This window comes from Accipiter gentilis, chromosome 5, assembly GCF_929443795.1.
Source record: "Accipiter gentilis chromosome 5, bAccGen1.1, whole genome shotgun sequence".
Lineage (NCBI taxonomy): Eukaryota > Metazoa > Chordata > Aves > Accipitriformes > Accipitridae > Astur > Astur gentilis.
The window spans coordinates 21,497,534-21,518,665 of record NC_064884.1 but is presented as its reverse complement, the minus strand read 5'-3'; the positions used below and the strand labels follow the sequence as shown (position 1 = coordinate 21,518,665).

Here is a 21,132-nt window from a genome sequence, read left to right as displayed (position 1 = left end):
GCTTTCGGCGGGGACGTAAATAAACTGACCCGCCGAGCCCAGCGCGTCCCCGGCCGGCAGTCGCGGCAGCGCCCGCTGCCCTCCCAACACGATGCCGCCCCCCCCGCCGCCCTGCTCCGTGCAGCACCCTGGTCACGGCCGGCGGCACGCAGCCGCTCTCCGCCCGCCTCCCCCCCGCGGGGCACGCAGCCATCCCCCTCCGGGAAAGCCGCGGCCACCGTCCCGCTCCCCGGACCCCCCCGGGTCCACTCAGGGCTGAGCGCCCTCCCTCCCCTCAGGTCGCACCACGCCAACCGACAGCCCCCAGTAGCTCCCAGGGGAGCGCGGCACCACTGCCCCAGCGCCCTCCCCGCACCGGGGCGCTAACCGGCCCGACACCCCCCCACCCCCCCAAGGTGCGCGCACCGACCGTCCCCGGCCGCTGCGCTGCACTACGCTGCCCTGCCCCACCGCGACACGCGACCGACGGCGCGGACTGACCTGGCCGAGCGCCGCTCACCAGCTCCCAACCCCTTTGTGTGGGGCTGCGGGCGGCGCCGCCCGGGCTCCCTGCCCCTCCTCCGGCGGCCGGGGCCTGCGGCCGCTGCCCAAGGCCGCCCGTCAGCGCAGGGAAGCAGCGGAGGGGAGGGGGCGGCGCGGCCGCCAACCAGTTCCAGCTGCCCCAGGCCGAACAGGAGAGGGGCAGGGCGGTGGAGGTGACCCCACGTGACCCCCCCCTTGCCGACGCGTTACTCCCCGTGGCTTCGGCTCCGCCTTCCTACGGCGGCCAATGAGACGCGAGCAGGAAGGGCGAGGAGAGACCATGCCCTTTCCTCGAAAGCCTAAACTCTTGCGGAGGGGGCGGGGTCTAAGTGCAGAGCGCATGAGGGGGCGGGGCGATGGGAGGGGGCGGCTGCGCGGGGCTGAGGGGGGGGGAGCCGGGTTGCGGCCGCCTGCTCGCGGCGGGGGGGGGGGGGGGAGGTCCCCCCTCCCCATCTCTCCTCAGGGCCAGGCACCGGCAGTCTTCCGCATCGCAACCTACCCAAGTGCCAAGCACCGACCCCCCGGTAGCGCCCTCCCCAGGGCGCGAACCGACACCCCCTTAGGCCCCAGGTCTCTTCAGGGGCACGCATCAACCGTCCCCGGCCGTCGCACAGCCCCACCGCGCCCCACCCGGCCGGCGGCGCGGACTGACCTAGCCGAGGGCTGGAGCCGGCTTTCCAACCCCTTTGTACGGGACTGCGGGCGGCGCCGCCCGGGTTCCCCGTCCCTCCTCCGGCAGCCGGGGCCGGAGGCCGCGCCCAAGGCCGCCCGACAGCGCGGGGAAGCGGGAGGGGGGGGCGGGCCGCGCGGCCTCCAACCGGTTCCAGCTGCCCCCGGCCAAACAGGGGAGGGGGCGAACTCACGTGACCTCCCCTTCCCGACGCGTTACTCCCCGTGGCTTCGGCCCCGCCTTCCTACTGCGGCCAATGAGACGCGAGCAGGAAGGGCAGGGGGGAGGCCATGCCTTTTCCTCGAAAGCCTTGGGTCTGCGTGGGGGCGGAGCTAGGGGGCGAAGGGGCGGGGCTGCGCCGAGCCGAGCAGAGCCGAGGGGGTCCTTGCCCTGAGGGAGTGACGGGGTGGGGAATGGGCGGCTGTGCCGGGCAGGGGCGACCTGAGGGGTGACAGCTGGGTAGGGTTCTTCCTGAGGCGAGGCAGGCTTCCGCTGCCATCTTCCTGAGGTCACTTTGCCTCAGGCTGGGTCCCCGGTATCCAGCCCGGGAGCGTGAGGGCTGCTCTGGGGACAGGTAGCCTTATTTCCTTGAGGTACCATTGGGTTGCAATGGTTTAGTCTGGCTGCGAACTCATGGCGTCAGGGGCACGATGGTTTTTTTTGTGGTATGAAGGGGCAGGCAGCATGCCTTTCTTGAAAGGCTTTGGTATCTGTGGATTAGATGGTGGCCATCTATCTCCATGTGTGTTTTTCTGAGGCCCTGTCTGTGCAAGTGTTCCAGCCCTACTGGCAGGCTGCGGCCTCTGTCACCCACTGAAATGTGGGGTGGCAGGAGCTGGTGCCCTCTGCAGCCCACACACCTGGGTCAGGGCACCTGTGGAGCCTCCCTGCTGCTGTGCAGGCTCTGCCTCTTTCTCTGTGCAGGTCTGGTTGCCTGTGTGCCCAGTTGCTTGAGCTATCATTCATGGTACAGCTAAAAACATGTCTTCACAGCAGTAGCACCAAGGCAAACTGACATGGGAATGCCCATGCTGGAGTTTTGAAGCTGCAGGCAAAGTTTAAGTGTGACACTTCTCTGTTTCAGGGTAGCTGAGACCGTTGGGTGAAGACCCCAGGGACCTTTGCTGCGCTAAAAGGTAGTGTTGTGTTTAGGACTATAACCTTGTGGCCCTCTCAAGACCTGGTTTTATGACAGAAAGGGTATCACACTGGAATTCACCCAACAAAGTATTAGCAAATAAAGGGAAACTATTTTCCTTTGTGTTTTTGAGGGGACCTGTGCTCTGTTTTGTAGCAGAGCTATGGAATTGTGATAGTATGACCAGTCCTTTCAGTCTAATAATAAGCTTGCATAAATAGTTTGGTAACTAACTTGCTTCTGCTTTATACAACTTGTATCAGCTGGCAAAGAAGCTGCAGTTCGAGTATGCAGGGAAAACGGTTATCCTGTCTTGCATTGGGATTTAGTGCTGTTACAAGTATGCTTCTCTATGCTGTCCATCCATCTGTCATTTAAATAGAGGGCTATTTTCCATTCATTCATCCCCTGCAAATCCAGCCATGTTAATAAGTAATTTGTGACGCAGGCCTGGATGTTGTAGGGAATCAATGTTAATATCGGATGTTCTGTACCAGGAAAATATGTAATACTTCTGAATTGCTGAGGTCTTCATGTGAGTATTGCAAGATCAGAGTACCCTGAAGGTAGGAAAGGAAAAAAGGTAGGTGGAGGTACGCAGTAAAAGGAAATGATAGCCAAAAGCAGTTTATTTTAAATCCAAAAGGATAAGAGGAATTCCTCTGGGTAAGGAGGCGAGAGGGTTGGTGAGAAGTGCTTGTTGGAAAGTAAGGATCTTGTTAAACACGAATGTGAACTACTCCAGTTACAAATCCTTAGTAATTAAGTAAACATTAGGAGCTATCACTTCTACAGGTGTAATCAAGGGTGAACTAAAATTAGAGGGAGAAGAAACTTTAGAGAAAATACTATTTAGAAAAGTAATTGCCTACTTGTTTTCTCTTGCCTGTTTTTAAGATTTATTAGTTCAACTAATTTTTTGTAAAGCTGGGATAGAATTGAACACTTTCAAATGTGCTTTTTGGTGTGTCAAAATAAAAAAAAAAAAATGGTCTTTGATGCGGTGCCAGTTGTTATAAAATTGTGCCATGAAATTTTGGTAAGAACTAGAAGTATAGTACTTGCTCTCTTTCAGTCCTAGTGCTTATTTCAAAAAATGCCTGTATCTAGACAAAACTATAATTGCATTTCGTACAATAATTCATTATAGCTAAAAATTGTAATTTAGGCCCTAAATGGATTCAAGAAATACGTGTTCATTTTATTAAAGATGTACATCTCCTACTTCTTCACAAAGATAAGAGAAGCTAATATAATCAGCTAAATTGAAATGCTTAGAGAATTCTCTTTTTCCTTGTAAATGGGTGTGGTTTATTTCACCTAAAAGCTGACATTCTATCAAATAAACCATTTTTTAATTCTTCAGGTATCTTAAAATAGTATGTATTTATTCATTTGGAAGGAATGTTAATAGGAATTTCTATGCTGCTTTAAGAGAAACAGCTGATTCTAAACAGCATAATTTGTAATGGCAACTTTCAAGGACTAATTTTCTCTTTAATGGTAACTCAAGTTTGTCAAAATCGGGGATGATGTTCTTCACTCTGTAATTACTGAGGCTTTTCAAAGGGAAGATTTGATTATACAAAGCTGTATGATTCTTTTCTCTAAACAATTAATGTTACTACGATTGCATCAGTAGGACTGCTCTTTGGGTTGAGGCAAGTCTGTTCTTAAGCCTTTCACTGAAATACAAGTTTTAATAACTTTATTCTTGTAAATAATCCCAGTGCACTACTTCTTGGTCTTGCTGAATAAAACAAAACCAGCAAATTAAGAACAATGATTAAGCTTGTGCTCAGTGTAGAGCAAGTAGGAAAAGGGTGAGATGGGAAATATTGTTATGTCTTGGCTTAACCTGAGAAAAAGCCTACATTTAATTAAGCTTGCTAGTGTTTTGGGTTTGGGTTTTTTGTGGGTTTTTTTTTTTTTTCTTTTTCCTCCTTAAGGAGTTGCTACAATATGGTTGGATCAGATAAGGTCATACTTTGCCATGACACAGCAGGCAAGTCTCAGCTACTCCTGAAATATAATATGAAAGTGTACAGTAATTAGAGCACGTAGATGAGTTTATAGAACTCTTCTTAAATATCTGTCCAAAAAGTTAAGATTGATGGTCTGCTTTTCTTGTTTACACAGCAACAAAAAAAACCAAAGGAAATGGGGTTTTATATCATATAACCTCAGTTGAATCAAGTTGCTCTTTGCAAAAGTCCCAGAGAGATCTAGAAAGACAAGGCTACAAGATCTATTTCAAGTGTGCAAACAGAAACTCTATTTAAACTATGTGTGCACATGTTGGAAAGCATGTTTTCCCATTTCCACTACAGCAGTTTAATAAGAATTACAAGTACTTAGCCAGTACTGTCTGGCAAACTGCTTTGTCTTTTTTCTGGCAACGTTGTGATGAAGTCACTGAGCAGGAGTGAAAGAGCTAAGAGATTCCGTGTGCATGCAACCTCCTCAAACAGTGGAAGCTGCCTTGCTCCCAGACATGACATAGGTATGAAGTGGGGTTGAAGATGGTGTGCACCATAGGTAGTATATCAAAGTAGCCTTGAGGCTGTACTAGTTGAGACATGAAGCCCAATGGGACTTATGCAGCCTGGGTTTTGTAAATAATGACAAGAATACTTGCCCAATTGCAGGAAATACGTAGTTGAGGCTCATTTATAGAATACACTAGCAAACCTATACTAAAAAGGCACTAGGAAATGCCTTCGAGATTTTATGTCCGTTTCTGTAGCCAATGTAATATTTTCTTTAGCTGCCAGAATTACAGATTCAACCCATAAATCAAGCTTCATTCATACTATAAGTAGTTATAAAGACTGGGAACACCAAATTACAGATGTGCTTCTTCCTCCTTCAAAATTTGCATTATCAGTTCCAGTGAACTGGTTATACTGACAACTGCACCTGCAGCTGATGAAAGCTGCGTGTATTTAGATGAATTGTGCTCCTTATTTTACTGCACTTGATTTTTCTGCAGTTGTTCTGGCTCTGATGAGTTATTGTGAATAAAAATAGCTTGTAAAATTATGCAAATGAATGCACAGCATTAGGCATGCAGTATGTCGTTAGCTATTTTTTATCTTTTTGTAGAATCACTTATTCTTGAAAATGCACTTCTGACCTTTTTTCTGGCGCTGAGAGTACTGCTGTATCATTACCTAATGTGAAATCTGGACAATTTACAGGCGCTAAAGAAAAGCAATGCTAAGAGACTGGAAGGTGTCAAGCAAGAATAAAAATTGCAAGACAGTAGAACCGCTATTAGCATGGCAAAAGCCTCTCAGTCTCATGGAGAATGATGAGAAAGGATTATTAGAAAAAGGCGTGTTGTGCAATGGCATTTTCTCTGTAATGTATACTGTAATATAGTATAATATATTTTTCTCTGTGGACAAGTTAGCAGTTAGTCAGAGAGCATAGATACACATTAGAGAAGTGGGTCATAAGAATTAAGCAAGAAGATAAGGCTGTGTTCAAAACTTTAAACACCTACAATGGGGAAGCCTAGAAGGTAAGCAAAAGGTATGGAGGGAGGGGAGGAATGCTACTCTAGATTTGCAATAGCTCAGATTTCTCTTTGAGTAGGGGAGGTTATTGCCTAATACAAGGACTAGGTGTGCTGGTAGCAAATGCGGCAACATATCAGAAAGGTGGATGAGAGCATCACTAAATATAAAATAACAAATATAAAATGAAACCCTTATGTGGCTACTGTTAACAATTACCAGATTTTTAACATGAAAAAGAACAGTTACAGATATTTCACTTTCTCCTGTAGAAAATTCAGTCATTTTCAAACACTGTTAATTTTAGTTTATAATCTGGCACCAGTGGTAGACAATGTTACAACAGAAAATTTTCCCAAAAAAAACCAGGTCTTAATACAATATTGCAGAAATGAGATTTGAATCAGAAATGAGACATATTATAATCTAGTCTTGAGGGTGGTGAGCATGTGGTGAGCATGATTTGCTTCTTCATCTAAGCTGGTTTATGAAATGAAACATGTATAAGATAAGTTTTATTGTGAAACACCTAAATAAAGAACTAAAGTACCACACCATCAAAGCACGACAGTTAAACTGGCCAAAGTCAATTACAAATATGAAACTTTTTCATCTTACTATATAACTTGGTTTAGTTATATAAAAAATTTTATTTATGTATATATAACAAGTTATATAGAAGGTTACATACATAACTTTTTTATTTTTTTATATATAATTGTATATGTGGTATTCTGTGAACTCCTAGCTCTGTCTGCATGCCAGTTACAAGCCATGCCCTTCTGTTCTTCCATAAAATCTTCTTGTGTTACAATCTCCCATCTCCTTGTCTCTGAAATTGTACACAGGACCTCCCATGCTCCTTTTGCCAGCAGCACCCATTTTACTGTGTCAGAGACAAGGTCAGTCAGCAAATAAACAACAACGGTGGTTGTGGAATATGACACAGTTAATGTTGATTATTTTTTTTTCTTCCTTTCTTTTTTGTTTCTCATCTCAGCAAGGGAGGAACACCTGCCCTGAGATAAGAAGAGATGGGATTTCCTCCGACAGCAGGAAGGTTTCACGCTGGTGCAGTTCAAAATCCCATTTCAAAGGTCATGTTTGTGCTTTAAATAAAATATGAGGCTGAACTTTATGCTTTGCCAGATAATAATAGTAGTGATGCAAGTGCTTCCTTTGGACTCTGCAGGTCAGGGCTAGTGATGATGTGGGGTTGTGGTATAGTGGTGCCCAGTGTTTCACTGGGGGGGGAAGGACAGTGGTGCTCCCACTGCCCATGTGAACACTAAAGGGCCCAACAGGGCCAGAAATATGCCACTTATTGTCCATTGAAGCTCTCTATTTCCAGACTCAACATTTCTTGAAGTGTGCCTGTGCTGAATATTCTACTTACATGGAAAAAGTAAATGGGAGGCGTCAAATCCAATAAGGGAAAAGGTTAGCTTTTCCTATCCTCTGTCGCTTTTGTTTCTCCTTCATCTGCTGCCCATGCCAATAGTGACAGAGAAATGTGTTTAAGTTTCAGTTTTTGACATGAAATTCTTTAAAAGTACAGACTCTGGTCGGTGACTGATATTTCTTCCTTTTTATACTTATGAAATTGGTATAAATTCTCATGTGGTAACCCAAGGTTTACTGCACTTTTGTTCACAGGAATGCAGCCATACCTCAGGGACACAATTCCTTTCTTGTGAGCAAAGCTCAGCCTGAGGAGAAGCTAAGGGTGTCCCTGGCCTAAGCCACTCTAACATCTGGCTGCAGCATTTTGGCTCTGCTACACCTGCTCTTGCACTCCCACCTGCTCTTTGTACTCTCTCTTGGCCCTTGTCCAACCTTTCACTAGCTATACTAGCTCTCTGTCAGAAAGTGCTGGGAGTTTGTTTGTTTCATTTTTGTTTTGGTTTTAATTAGGTTAGTCCTGTGTTGGGTCAGTGGGCTGAAACAATTCAAAGCCAGGTTTGATGAATGTTAGAGCTGTCTTGGCACAAGTGGGGACATCAGCAGCTAGAAGTTAAATCCTCTTCAGCTGCCAGGGAACTGCTTGCTGTAATAATGGAGCTGTAGAAAAAAATGCTCAGAGACAGATTTATCACTTGAGGTTTAAAACAGACAGCTATCAGTGAGTGACCTCAAAGAGGACTTATGTAGGAAAACAGGAGAACATGTCAGTTACTTCACACCTACTCTGTATTCTTGGCTGTCTCTATCATGCTCAGCCAATAGCTCTTGGAAGCAGAATGTGCCTGTTCTGCCCACAGCATTGAAAATGTCCAAAAATGAGGATTATTTTTTTTATTATTATTTTTTTTAAGACTAACAAGATACAAACCAAGAAAGCTTTTGGAGCAATTCTGACTATTCTCCTTCCTGGGAGGAAGTAAGAACTCTCATCTCCAAACTTCTGAAGATACATACAGTTGTATGTAATTTTAAAGATGACAGCATCCCTTGTTTTATAAATCCAGATTTACTTGCAAGTAGGTTGTTGCTCCAGCTGAGTCTGACAGTTCTCCTCCATGGCTGTCTCCACATGAAGCAGTTCACAAGTTTGCCATTCACATTTTAGTCAAAGCTTTAAAAATTAAGAGCAACCAGTACGAAAATGCAAGATCAGTGATAAAAATGACACACTTGTACAGCTGAACAATGCATAGCATTTGTGTAACAGCAGCAGAAACTGGTTTATCGGGTTCACCCCAGACATGTAAAGGATACATTAAATTTTGAAACAGTACAAAATCTATTGGAGTATTGGCTGGTTTTCTCACCAGTTAAAGAGTGCCAGGACTAATGGTAGCAAAACAAAAGCTGCAAAATCTAGGCTGTAACTGGTGTGAGGTAGTGTTGTTTGGTGTGAATGCCCTTTGAACGCCCTTTTCTGTGAATCACAGAAAAGCACTGAAAATCTCCCCAGATGCTCTCAGCCGTGAGACCAAAAGAGGTCAAGGTGTGCCAGAGTACTGGCCTGATGTCAAGCCTGCCTGCAAGGGCTGCACAGATAAAGCTGCAGACAGGCTGCAGACAGACAGAGGACTGATAAACTAAAACATGCAAGGCTCTGTTTTGTCAGTGCTGGCAGCTCTGCTGGAGAGATTGCAGCCATGAAGTTCAGCCGCTGTTCATGATCTAGGGAAACTGTGTGTCACTGGAAGACAACTGCTGAAGGAATAAGCCTCTGTGCTGTCTTGCAACTCTTCCTCTTGGGACCTGACTGTGGAGAGATCAGGAGAAATAAAGATTAAAATAATCCATGGGGAAGGCTCCCAGCGAGGAAGAGCTGTGTTGCAGTCCCAGGCTGAGTTTGGTCATCCTGAACCCAGGCCAGCACTCCACAAAACACAGCAAACACATTCCCACTGGGTGCTACTGGCAGGAAATGGGGCAGTGTTTTGAGGTGCAACCATTAGTCACTTGAAGACTTAAGTTGCAGGAGTTACTCTAGAAGACCATTGGGGCAGAAAGTAGCTTTTTGTTGCACCTTGCATTTCTCTGGGCTGCAAAAAATCCCACTGATTGGCAAGGAGGTAGTCTGAGGCTCCTACCACTTTTGTTAACGATTGCCTTGAGCTGAGACTGTGTTGCAGAGAGGCGTGGTGCTCCATAAGTAGAACCTACCTACTTCCACAACAGAAGAGTATTTGCCTTTAAAATCTGCTAGTGTTGAATTATGGCCAGTTAGGCATTGTATTACAAAACCTCCATATTTTTAAAGTACCAATAAATGTGTTAGCAGGAGGTGTAAAGTTGAGAGCACAGAAATGATCTCTTTTAGTGTTAATGGCATGCTTGTAGCATTTCCCTGCTTTGTTCCAGAACAAAATGCAGCTATAATGATTTCTGCTGTTTCCCTTCAAAGTATTGGTTCATAAATAGTTATACCGCTTAAAAATTGAATCAGTTTTTAACATTATTAAAACAAACCAGAGTTCTAGTATCCTGGGGGCTCAGAACATGGACTGTATTAAGGGATCATATGACACTTAAAAGACTTTTTGGAGACTAAACATTCACCTTTGTTCAGTGGAATTAGAATCACAGAATGGTTTGGGTTGGAAAGGTCCTTTGAAGATAATCTAGTCCTGCCATGGGCAGGGACTTCTTCCACTAGATCAGGTTGCTCAAAGCCCCATCCAACCCAGCCTTGAACACTTCCAGTGGTGGGACATCCACAACTTCCCTGCGCAACATGTAACAGTGCCTCACCACCTACATCATAAATAATTTCTTCTTTATATCCAATCTAAGTCTACCCTCTTTCAGTTTAAAACTATTATGCCTTGTCCTGTCACTACAGGCCCTGGTAAAAAGTCTTCCTTCATGTTTATTATAAGCCCTCTTTTAAGTATTGAAAGACTGCAGTAAGGTCTCTTAGATTAATGAATGCTGAGAATCAAACAACAGAAACAAGTCTTTCAGTGGGTCTCTCTTTCTGGGCCAGTTCCCAGAACTGTGTGTATGCAGTCAAAATCTGCGAAGGTTCTTAGGTGCTGACTGAAATGAGGAGTCTTTTAGGGAATGGGTGTTAAAAGGCACCTGCAAAATCCCATTCTTTCTACCCAGGGATGGAATTTCTTGGAGGGTTTTGAACAGAATATGCTAATTCTGAGACAGGGGGACTGCCTTGCCTCAACAAACTGTTATGTTAGCTTTCTAATTCCTTTATCCCATGGATCTTCTGCAAAGGATCCAAGCCAAAGGTCAGGCTGAATTAAATCAAAGTAATTGAAAAGACAGTAAATGAACCAGGGTTTGACATATTCTGAAGCATAATTTGTGACTTGTGCAATAGGGATCATCTCCTCCAGCTGCAAAGCAGAGATAAAAGTTTATTTTTTCAAACTTGCTAAAGGACAGAAGGGAATGATTCAATTAAAGCACGACAGGAAAAGCAGCAGTCACCAAAAAAAAAGAGAGAGAAAAATTCCTGGAAAAAATACACAATGGGAAAGGATACCGTTTAAATCCAAAGCAAGGCGAACTGACCTTAATATGTTGTGGCTACTTAGTCACTTATTTCCTGTTTATTTCTGTTTACTTTGTTTTGCAACATGCTCCAGACCTTTAATATTTTCTAATCTAAATAAAGAGTTATGGTTTGTTTTGTCAAATAACTTCACACACAGCAGATGCTTCTGCAAAAATACATATTCAGAAAATCCTTTTTGTTTCAGTAAGGAAAGCATTTTGCAAACTATTACAGAAACAAAACAAAGATATTTTGTTTTTCCAACTCACACAGTTGCACAAAATGACTGCACTGCTCAGAGATGTTTCTATTTTTATTAACTGAGTTGAATCACTATTTTTAAAAAAGTGTTTCAAAATTAAATATTACAGACTATGGAGCTAGAAGGGTCTGACTCTCAGCATCCTTTCCCACTTGCATGTTTTAAATACTAATTTCATGCTGCAGGCTTTCCCTCAGCAGTGACATACGAGCTCTGTCTCTCCTGTCCTGACTGTGCACCTCATGTCCTAGGATATTAAGATCCTGTTCAGTGCCACGGGGAGGGTAAGGGGGCAAGACGGCGCAAGGCTTTTTCCAGATCTCAGTAAGAAAATCCCAACAACAACTGGCATAATAAAATAGCTATTTTAATACAATAGAATAAAAAATAGGAATACAGATAGTGAGTAAATTTTACATCCCTTCAGGTGCTGGGAATCTGGCTTGCAAATGGCATGGGACAGACCCCAGATGGATTTTCCCATGGCGCACTGTGCAGATCCCATCTGTGGAAAGCCTCTGCCTCCCTCCCATGCCATGGTGCCTTTTAGTTTGCATAACAAACAAACCCAGGCATATCTTCTCCTGACAGTCTGGACTATTACCTCTGTAATAACACCCACCAGTGCACAGCACAGGCTGGCATTGAGGACTCCAGCAGATTCCCTTGCAGTGGCTGCTCATGCTAATGTACAAGCTGGTCAAGCACCTGCATACAATGCCTGGTAGGGCAGACATGGTCTGTTCATGGTCACTAACTCCTCGAATAAAATGTCTTCTGTGAGGCTCCCAACAGAGATCCCAAAGGCCCTTGCCACTTTGTCAGTATAGTCCAAAACCAATGGATGGATTGGATTCCAGAATGTACTGGAAAGCAGGAAAACACACAGCCTAGCCATGTAAACCTTGATTTTCTTAGGGAATTGGGAAAAATAAACTAAGCATGTTAAAAAATAGAAAGCAAAATTGGCACTAGCTGAGAAGATAGCAGAGAGAGTGACTTGCACAGAATAACACTGAGCTCCTGCCAAAACTTTATGCCCTGGGTGACATTGTCACCTTTGTTTGCCTAGTCACAGATAGGTTGCAACCTCAGCCATAACTTTTCAGACAGTAGCTATATTTAAAAATAGAACCATGGCTTTGCACTGAGAACAGTTTTGCTCTATGAGCTCAGGAAGCAGTGAAGCTTTGTGACTCATGGCCATCCTGACTTCATTATCTGCCTACTTCTAAACATTAATTAATAGCTGTAATATCATACTTTGTTTACTCTGCATCTTATCTCAGGGCTTCATCCTCCAGCCCTTAGTTGTATTGTAATCCTTGTGTTCAATAGAACTCGACGCACAATGGAGGATTATTCATGTGAGTAAATTATTAACTGAAAAGCATGTGTACAAGTCTGCTCCAAGTACTCCACTCAGCTGTTCCCAACTCAAGAAGTAACTAGTTATTTGCTAAAGGCCTGATCCAGCATTCGTATCCATCAATTAGCAGGTGTTGACATCAGTATGCTTTAGTTTAGGCTTTAATACTGTGGTCTCATCCTCTGAGACCTGGTGGTGACTTCCACATTGCATGTCTCTTTTCTGGAGGACAAGGGTTGGGAACATCATAGAGACAGTACCCACAGCTGTCATGGGGGAAAGGACCCTGTCCTCGTCCCAGGTGAGCAGAACCTACAAGGCCAATATAAGTGCTTATGCACTTAAAATTTAGCATGTTCCTCCAGGACCTTCATTCCTAAGCAGTAGCAATTTCTAGGGGGGTCACACTTATCACCCCATGGCCCCTGTTTATTCACACAAGGGTGTTCTTTATCCACAGGCACCCCCCTCCTTAATACCTCAAGCAGAGCTGACAGTGTATTGGAAAGGGGAAGAGCAACAACACATGGGACATCAAAATATAGAGCCATTTGTCTGCTTTCCTGCGTTTTCTGTGGAGGACTGCTGGGGTGAGTCCTGCAGCCCTCTTCTGCAGGGGTTTCCTGCCATGGGTGAATAACTCATCTGACAGAAAGCCTGGCTCACATAAAGCATCTTCTGAACCTTTTCCCAGGAAGCAATTTAAGGGGTGAAGTCACAGCTTTTCCATCAGCACTTTCAAATAGTTTGATCAATACTGCAGAGGTCTGGTGTCGCATGTATAACACCAGGATAAAGTGCAGAACTGTCAGGTGAATATATACCTTTGATGCCAGGGTTTGCAAAACAATTGAATGCCAAGGGTTACAGTGCCTTCCGAGCACGGGCTTCAGACAAAGCCTCCAAACTGCATCAGGCTCACTCAGCAGGAACCGAGCGTGACCTGCTCCAACAGCAAAATACAAAGCCTTCCTTCGAGCCCTGCGTACCTCACATTGATAAAGTCGCACATACTGTGGGCATAGCCTTCAGCTCTGTCACTTCCACGTCATGCTGCCCATTTCTTTCTCATCCTCCCCACAGGGTATCTGTTGTGTCTGTACGGTGCTACACACATCACTGGGAGCTAACCCCATCCAAGAGGAGAGCAGCTTGATCATGGAAGATACGGAAAGGAAGGGAGAGGAAATTAAGGTAATCAGGCTGAAATGGGCCAGATTATTTGGCACCTTGGGCTCTTTCTGATGTTTATACAGGTTAAAGCAGCCATTCTGCATCTGTCCTGGGCAATGGCTGGACACAGTCCACAACAGCCAGCTCTGGGTGGCCCGGCTTGAGCAGAGGGGATGGCCCAGATGACCTCCAGAGATCCTTTCCCACCTCAACCCCTCTGTGATTGTGTGATCTCAGAGCCAGCTGGTGCAGGTTTCCCTGTGCAGAAGAAAACTCCCAGCTGGTTCATTAAGTCAGAGAAGCAGTGCTTTTTCCATCTGTGCCCACAATGCCAGCAGAGAATGTGTTCAGGAAGTGAGAACATGTGGGAGACATGGGGTGGAGCTCTGCTCCACCAGCTCCCACCTTTTATGCAGTGACTTGGTACTGGGGAGACAGAGGAATTATTCCAGGATTAATATCTTCTGGCAAAGATAGAGGAATTAATTTCAGAATGTGGCTCAGACACCACAAGGATGGGCTACATCTGGCAAAGCAGGTAGAGCTAAATGATCAAGTCTTTTCCAGGACACGAGAAGGATATAAGAAATGGCTCTATCTAAATTTAGCACTAGCATAAGCCATGTTATTAATGATTATTTTAGAAAATGAAACAATACATTCCTTTTTAGATGTTAACTCTATTTTCTAATGTTTGGGTGCTTCCTATCTCAGTGTGCAAACTGATAAATATTAACTGCTCTGGAACAGTGAAGTATCACTTTTACTGCAGTTGCCTGTATTCAAAGGCAAGAGGAGGTAATTATCATTGTTTACATTAGCCATTGCCTTGCAACTATTGTGTTAAGAGAACAAGTCCTAGGATAATCAGTGTTTTATAACTGTGTTTTTTCCTTCTAAAGTGTCTAATCTTTGTGTTGTCTTTTTCTTGTGGTGTGATCAAGTCTTGCATAAAGGCAGATAAAATCTTAAAGTTGGGAAACAAGTGAAGAGTTTGGGAGAAGGTATATTTGTCTTTAATCATATTCATATTGCAATGACTAGACATGGCTTTATTATTTTCCCAGACAAAATGCCACATCATATTTTGCACTTCTAAATTGTCTAACATAACAATGACAGCATATTGGATAAGGATAGCAAAGGAAGCACAGGGTATGAAGGGTGCCTGGTAAGAGAAGAGCAGAGAGTACACAGAATATTCATCAAATAAAAGAAGCAATTTTCCTGGGTAAGTTAAAATCATAAGACCAGTCTCTCAATCCAAAATGCATATGCATTTTCTTATTTACCTGTCAAAGTGGTGAACAACAGTCAATTCTGAGTTTGTAATGTAAAGAGAATATGGTAAAAATCTCTGGAAAAAGAAATCACTTGTCTCAGACTCCATGTTATACTTTTGCTTGATAGACAAAGAAATGCAAATGAAATGCCTGATTCACCAGGGGAATGTGTTCTGCTTTTTACCCAGGAGCAAGATGAGATAATTTTAAATCCCAGAGCTGCATCACAGCATATATACTCAATACCACTTTAAGGAGGAGCAGAAGTGCACATCATGCCTCTTCCTCTCAATATTAAACATGCATATTTTTTGCTGTGATGGCACCATAGAGGAGCATACTTTTATGGACTTTAATAGTAGTTTCCCTCTTTTCATTGTATTTTTACTCTTTTCACACCACAGTCAGGCCCCTTGCACCCCTTGGATGCCTCTGCTCCTCCAGAGCAAGGATGTAGACAAACAAAACAACCTGCTTCTCCAAGAAAGGTACACAAACGTTGAAAGGTAAAAAGAAAGCTGACATGGCAACTTAGGCAGCTTTTAGACCCCAGAAAGCTCAGTAAATCTCATTAAAACCCTGCTAGAACTCTCAGAACTTGAATCCAGCACTTGTGGTCCATGGCTCCAGCTGTGCTGGGCCAGCAATTGAGAGCAACGTCCTGGCCACAGTGCTCTGTAGGCTTAAGAAAAGCAACCAGGATATGAGTTGTAGGCAGTGATGTCTCCAGTGATGTGACAGGCAGGCAGATGGGTGTCTCTGCAGAGACTTACAGACAGCCTCTGTGAAGACATACCACTATCTAATGGCCCAGGTGGGTTTAACTCCTAATACAGAGCACTTTAACTCCAAGTAGATCTTTGCTCTGCAGCAATGCCATGGATTTTCCTAAGGGACTGCTCTTTTAAAATACAATTTATAAATACAATCTCCTCTCTGCTTAAGAAGATTGTATTTATACAACCTGTCATAAAAACTGGCAGCAACTTTCTGTAGAGAGGAGGAGGAGGAATGAGGAAGAAGAATAGCATTCAGACTTCATTTACCTGTGGGAAAGGCTTAGCAAGGACAAAAATGTAGGATTTGATTGCAGATTTGTGGTGGTCAGTCCCAGAGTTGCTGCATAAAGGCATATTCCTCTGGATACTGCCAGTAACAGGTATACATGAAAAACTGAGAAAATGGTGCTTGATTCTAGGACTCAAGGAATTTTCTGGTGCAACGTGGGCAACTTCCTTCAGCTGCAGGGAAACTGTGCTGATAGCCAGCTAGGGGAGAACCTCCAATACATCTGTCCTTTGAATCCCCAGTTCAGTCTATCTGCTTACCATAGTGTTTTTAAGTTTACTACCTTGGCAGTTATCTTGTTTGAACTCTTCGGTTCTCCCTTATACATCCAAAGCATGAAATAGCTTTGTCACCTTTTAAATTCACCAGTCAGGAAATAAGTGAGCTTTTATTGGCACACTTTTAAAGAACTAGTCAACATCATCACTTTTTTGCCAGTGGCACAGACCTATTCCAAAACAGGAAGCAGATTCTTGCCTAAGTATTGCTGCATAGAAGTTCCTGAGTCAACACTTGCAAGGTCTGGTGGGTGTTAACTTGGTGTGATAATGCTTGTGAGTGACAGGGCACACCTGCAGGGGAGCCTGCAGTGGGTGGCCAGCAATCCTCATGCAAAACCATGCCTTGGTTTCTGGAAGCTGATCAAGAAAATGTCTGAAATGTTGTCTGCCAGATAACAAAAATGAGTTAGGGATAGGTTTTAAAAAAACATCATATGATCCTCTTGCCCCAAGCAGGACTGCTGGTGAAAGACTGCAAACTTGGGAAAGACCACTTTGAGGAATGCTCAAAATCTCATGGTGAATTAAACAATTCTGCTTGTTTTTCATCACAACCTCAGTCCTGTTCCCATTGGGCTCACTGGCAAAACTCCCTCTGCTTCTGACATGGACCAGAACCAGCATCAAAAATTTGTGCTGCCTTGTACAAGCCTTGCCATGGGACTGTGTTGCTGGAAGTAACTGCTTTCTGATACAGTTCCCAGAGTAGCCTGCACAATTCCCAAAGTGAAAGAAACCATAGCTATAGCAGATACCTTTTCCCAGCAAACAATCAGCTCATTTGGTTATTTGCATAGGTAGTTACCTGGGCTGGAAGTCAGATACACACAATGGACAAGGAAATAGATGAAGATAGAGGCTGAAGAGGCTAGAATTTGCACAGAGGGGGAAAAATCAAGACAAAACCAACAAACATCAAACCCTTTGTTTGCTCTTGTCTGTCTACACATCTTTGGAGTTCAGCTGCAGGCAGTTAACATCTAAAATTGTGGTAAGATCTTGTATTTTCTTAGATTTTTTCAAAGCTGTGGAAAGGGTTCAGATGCCAAATTTAAGCCCACAGACATAATCTCAGCCACAGATTTTTTTGTGTTCCCACCATACAAAACAAAGGCAGCTATATTTATAAATAGATTTTCTTGTCACGATGGGTGACTTCAAAAAGCATGGTCTCTCTGTCCCTGAGAAATAGCTGCCAGCTGATTTTTTTCTCATCCTTGCAGAGCAAGGGAGGAGTGGCAGCTTGGCTGGCCAACTTTAGGAAGAGAATTGGAGCTGCCAGACCCAGGTCAGTGCAGGTCAAGCCACTAATTATAAATATTGTCCTTTTGTGTATTCAGGGAAGCCATGACTGTTTCCTTGACCAAGAACATCAGCTACAGTTTCTTGAAGCCATGTAGATATTTTATACCTCACAGGCAAAAGGACCCTTAGGCAGGCAATGATCTTGCCATGCTTCTCCCAGGGACAACATAGGGCACAAACATCATTTTACCCAGGAAGAAAGGGGTGCTCTTAAGGGTAGGGCTTATTCCACTGCACATAAAATCCATCTACAGCCATGCATCTCCTTTACCCTCCCCTCCTCATCAAGGGAGGAGAAAAGATTTCTCAAACAGGGTTATTCCGAATTGTTTAGGTGTTTCCCTTAGGATGTAATAAGCAGCAAGTCAGACATGCTTGTTGCCCTCCAATGACTGAAAATCCGCTCAGCTTACATGGACCCAGGAGCCTACACTGTTGGCATTTCAAGGAGTGATAGATGAATCTCCCCTACTGCTCCATGAATGCAAAGCCCAGCTCATTGCAAGCATGAACTCAAACTTTTCCAAGTCAGCTATGTCCTTCTAAGTGCTCAGGGAGCCAGTTGCCAACAAGAAAGCTGGAAAAAACTAGCCTCTGTTTTAAGGAGATTATCTTCAACAAAGATTTGTCAAGCTGAAGTACAGCAAAGGGTGAAGCCAAGGCATGTGTTCCTGTGACCCAGTTACCTTCAGGAAACCCAAGCAGGACAGAAAGGATTCTGGCTTTTAGCTACAGGAGAACAGCTAAGCATTAAGACACAGTAACCTATAATTAATTAATTCCCCCAAAGGATAATTATTAGCAATTTCTTTTTTTTTTTTTTTTTGCTGCAAAATAGCAGCCTAATATTGGTGCTGATTTTAATTAACTAGCCAATGGGAGGCAGGATGGGCTGAGGAGAGACTTCATACAAAAGTTAATTAATGCTCTGACCTAGTTTAAAGTGTTGCTTAAGTGGAAATTGGGGGGAAAGTTGAAATCAACCAGTTACAGATTTTTTAGCATCCATATTACCGGTCATATAATGAGTCCTCCCATGTGATCCACAGAACTTAAATTAGCAACCTAGAAGGAATTAGTGAACACACAAGAAATAAGGAAGTAATTTCCAAGGCAAACATAGTTCCTTCTTCATGAACACACCTGAGTTAGAAGAGGAAAAAGCCCTTCTTGCTCAAACCAAGCACCTGGTTTATAGCTGAGCTCAGCTCGGGGCACTGCTTAGCCAGGAGGCAGATCTGAGTAACACCAGTCTGGCTGAACCAAGTAGTGGAACCAAGCCAGTGTCCAGCACATGGGAGCAGAGCTCAATACCTTTGCTCAGTGTTACTTGTAAGAGCTGTACTCCTGGGGGGACAGTATTTTGCACCTCGTGGAAAATGTGCTGGGTTTACAGAAGCATCCCGATGATAACTCATTATGTCTTTAATGAGATTATAACTATCTCTTGGTTTCTTCCTTTTGTTCTTCCCAGATCTGTTTTAATCATATGTGTCTCAGATTAATAACTTCTGCTTTGATTTATTTTCCCATTACTGAAAATAAGACACTTGAGGATTTTATTTAATCTTTTTGTTTGTTTTGGAAGTAAAAGATGATATATCTTACTGATCATCTGTACATTCTTTATATAAAAGAAGATTTCTCCTCATGTCTGAAAATGAGGCCCTCTGTGGTTCTTGTCTTGGGCCCACAGCTATTTATAACCACCCTGCAATCACTTTTGCAAACTGATGCCAATGAATGCAGGACATCATTGATTATTGCCTTATTATTCTTCATTTGCTTGGCACTGCCCCTGTCTTGAAAAGTTAGCCATCTGAACAGGCAGAAAAACCACACTGTGGGAGAAAGGAGGTGTTAGTTCACTCCTATTTCACAAGTAGGAGTCTGAGGCACAAGGACATGAAATTACCAAGGTCACAGTAGTGCAGAGTCAAACCACCCCATCCTTTGCCCATTCCTCAGCATTACGTCATCTTCCTCTCAGCTGGCAAAGTGCAGTTGGGATTATTGCAGTTGGAAGGGCACAGAAAGACCTAATTTTAAAATTAGCGTATCGGGTTAACTACAGTCTTGTAAGAATCTTTTCCTTTTCATAAACAGCTTCATCAAGGTGGTTGGGAGTCAGACCCTGTACCCAAATTTTGTGAAATGTTGATTCACCAGGCAAGCAGCTCTGTTTGAATCACTGCAAATCACTGAAGCAAATGCTATCTGGCAGCTAAGCATCACCTTGTTTAGGTCACTCCATAGATAAGCAGTGGCTTAAACACTCTACTAGTGGAGCCTCACAGCCTTTTCTAGGTCACTTCACAAAAAAACATAAAATTACTTCTTTGCAAATCACAGCCTAATGTTTTGTTGGAAGCCTGAGGTGACTCCTTCCTGAGAGGCAGGAATTACACACCCTTGGGTTCTGACTTCTCCCTAAAATGCAGTTTAGTCCTAGGTGAGGAATATGTTTAGACCTTTCAGAACCCTATTAAAACCCCTTTGTGTTGAGGATACGCCAAATAATCTCTTTTCTCCTTTTTCTGTATGAACATGTAAATAAGGCATGTTGTCCAGTTGGCATTCAAAGAACACCACGGCTGGAAAGGGTTAATGAATTGTGGCCCTGCTTTTAGCACCTGATTAAGGTAGTGGAGGCGGGTTCCTACAAGAGCAGTGGGAGCCACATTCAGCTCTCTTAAGGAGTTGATCAGTGTTTGTAAATAGCCTTGGGCTTGGGGGAGGCTTTGGCTTCTTGCTGCTGGGATTTTGTCCTGAATAAGGGACCAATGGCTATCATAGAAGAGCCTGAAGGACTTAGGTGCTGAGTCCAGGGTGGCAGGGAAGGTAGGCTGCCCATCTTTAGTTATCTATTTTACTCTTATTTTAAATATTGTTGCTGTTCCCTTTCCCCTTGCTGTATTGAATATTCTACCATTTTATCTAGTTTTCCTCCGTTTCTTCCCTGAAGAATTGAGAGGCTTCCTGAATTGATGCCTGCTTCTGGTCCCCTTCACTCTTCTGCACCAGGGGTGGCTGAAGACCAAAGCTGTGCTGTATGCCTGTGGTAGCCTTGGCGTGAGGGGCTTCTAGCCTTTGCTCTGCTGTACTGCAAGACCCCTGTCTTGCATCTCTTGGGGCATGTTTTGTTTCCATCAGTTCCTTCTTCCTGGCCTCTGGAGGCACAGGAGAAGAGGGCCTGGCCTTTTGGAGGCCCCTGCTGATCCCTTCTACTTGAGGCTGTGCACACTAAGCAGAATTAGAAATCATGTAGGTCAACGTGCCCCAGCCATGTCTAAAAGGCAATCCTAGTTGTTCTGATAGCTGTTGGCTGCCCTCAGAGGAGGTGCTGTGTCTGCACTAAGGAAACCAAGACATGGTCTTGTTGGGCACATTCACTTTTTGAGGACAATTTTGCCATGGCAACCGCCTTCAGAACAAGACACCTCTCACCTGCCAGGTAGGTGAGCATGCTGCTGAGACCTCTTCTCCATAGGGCTGCTGATGTCCTACCTTGCACATCCTATCTCTGCTCCTGGTTCCTGCCTGCACACTTTGCATACTCCTCCTCCCGTCT

At 44.2% G+C, this 21,132-nt stretch overlaps 2 protein-coding genes across 4 annotated transcripts in view; one reads left to right on the top strand and one right to left on the bottom strand.

The window, feature by feature from the left end:
* GPCPD1 (glycerophosphocholine phosphodiesterase 1) overlaps window positions 1-1,317 on the bottom strand; it is a 46,140-nt gene extending 44,823 nt beyond the window's left edge. The window contains exon 1 of one of the 3 annotated variants that reach the window (XM_049800788.1): window positions 1,175-1,317. The gene's annotated coding sequence lies outside the window, so the exon portion shown is untranslated. Of the gene's footprint in view, window positions 1-409; window positions 430-480; window positions 677-1,174 lie in introns of those variants that run through there. The other 2 variants (XM_049800787.1, XM_049800790.1) reach the window with 2 other exon arrangements.
* Window positions 1,318-1,545: 228 nt separating this feature from the next.
* The window catches only part of SHLD1 (shieldin complex subunit 1), an 85,870-nt gene continuing 66,283 nt past the window's right edge, over window positions 1,546-21,132 (top strand). Inside the window, exons 1-5 of the mRNA XM_049800796.1 lie at window positions 1,546-1,640; window positions 2,277-2,328; window positions 6,852-7,291; window positions 12,912-13,041; window positions 13,535-13,645. The gene's annotated coding sequence lies outside the window, so the exon portion shown is untranslated. The remainder of the gene's footprint in view (window positions 1,641-2,276; window positions 2,329-6,851; window positions 7,292-12,911; window positions 13,042-13,534; window positions 13,646-21,132) is intronic.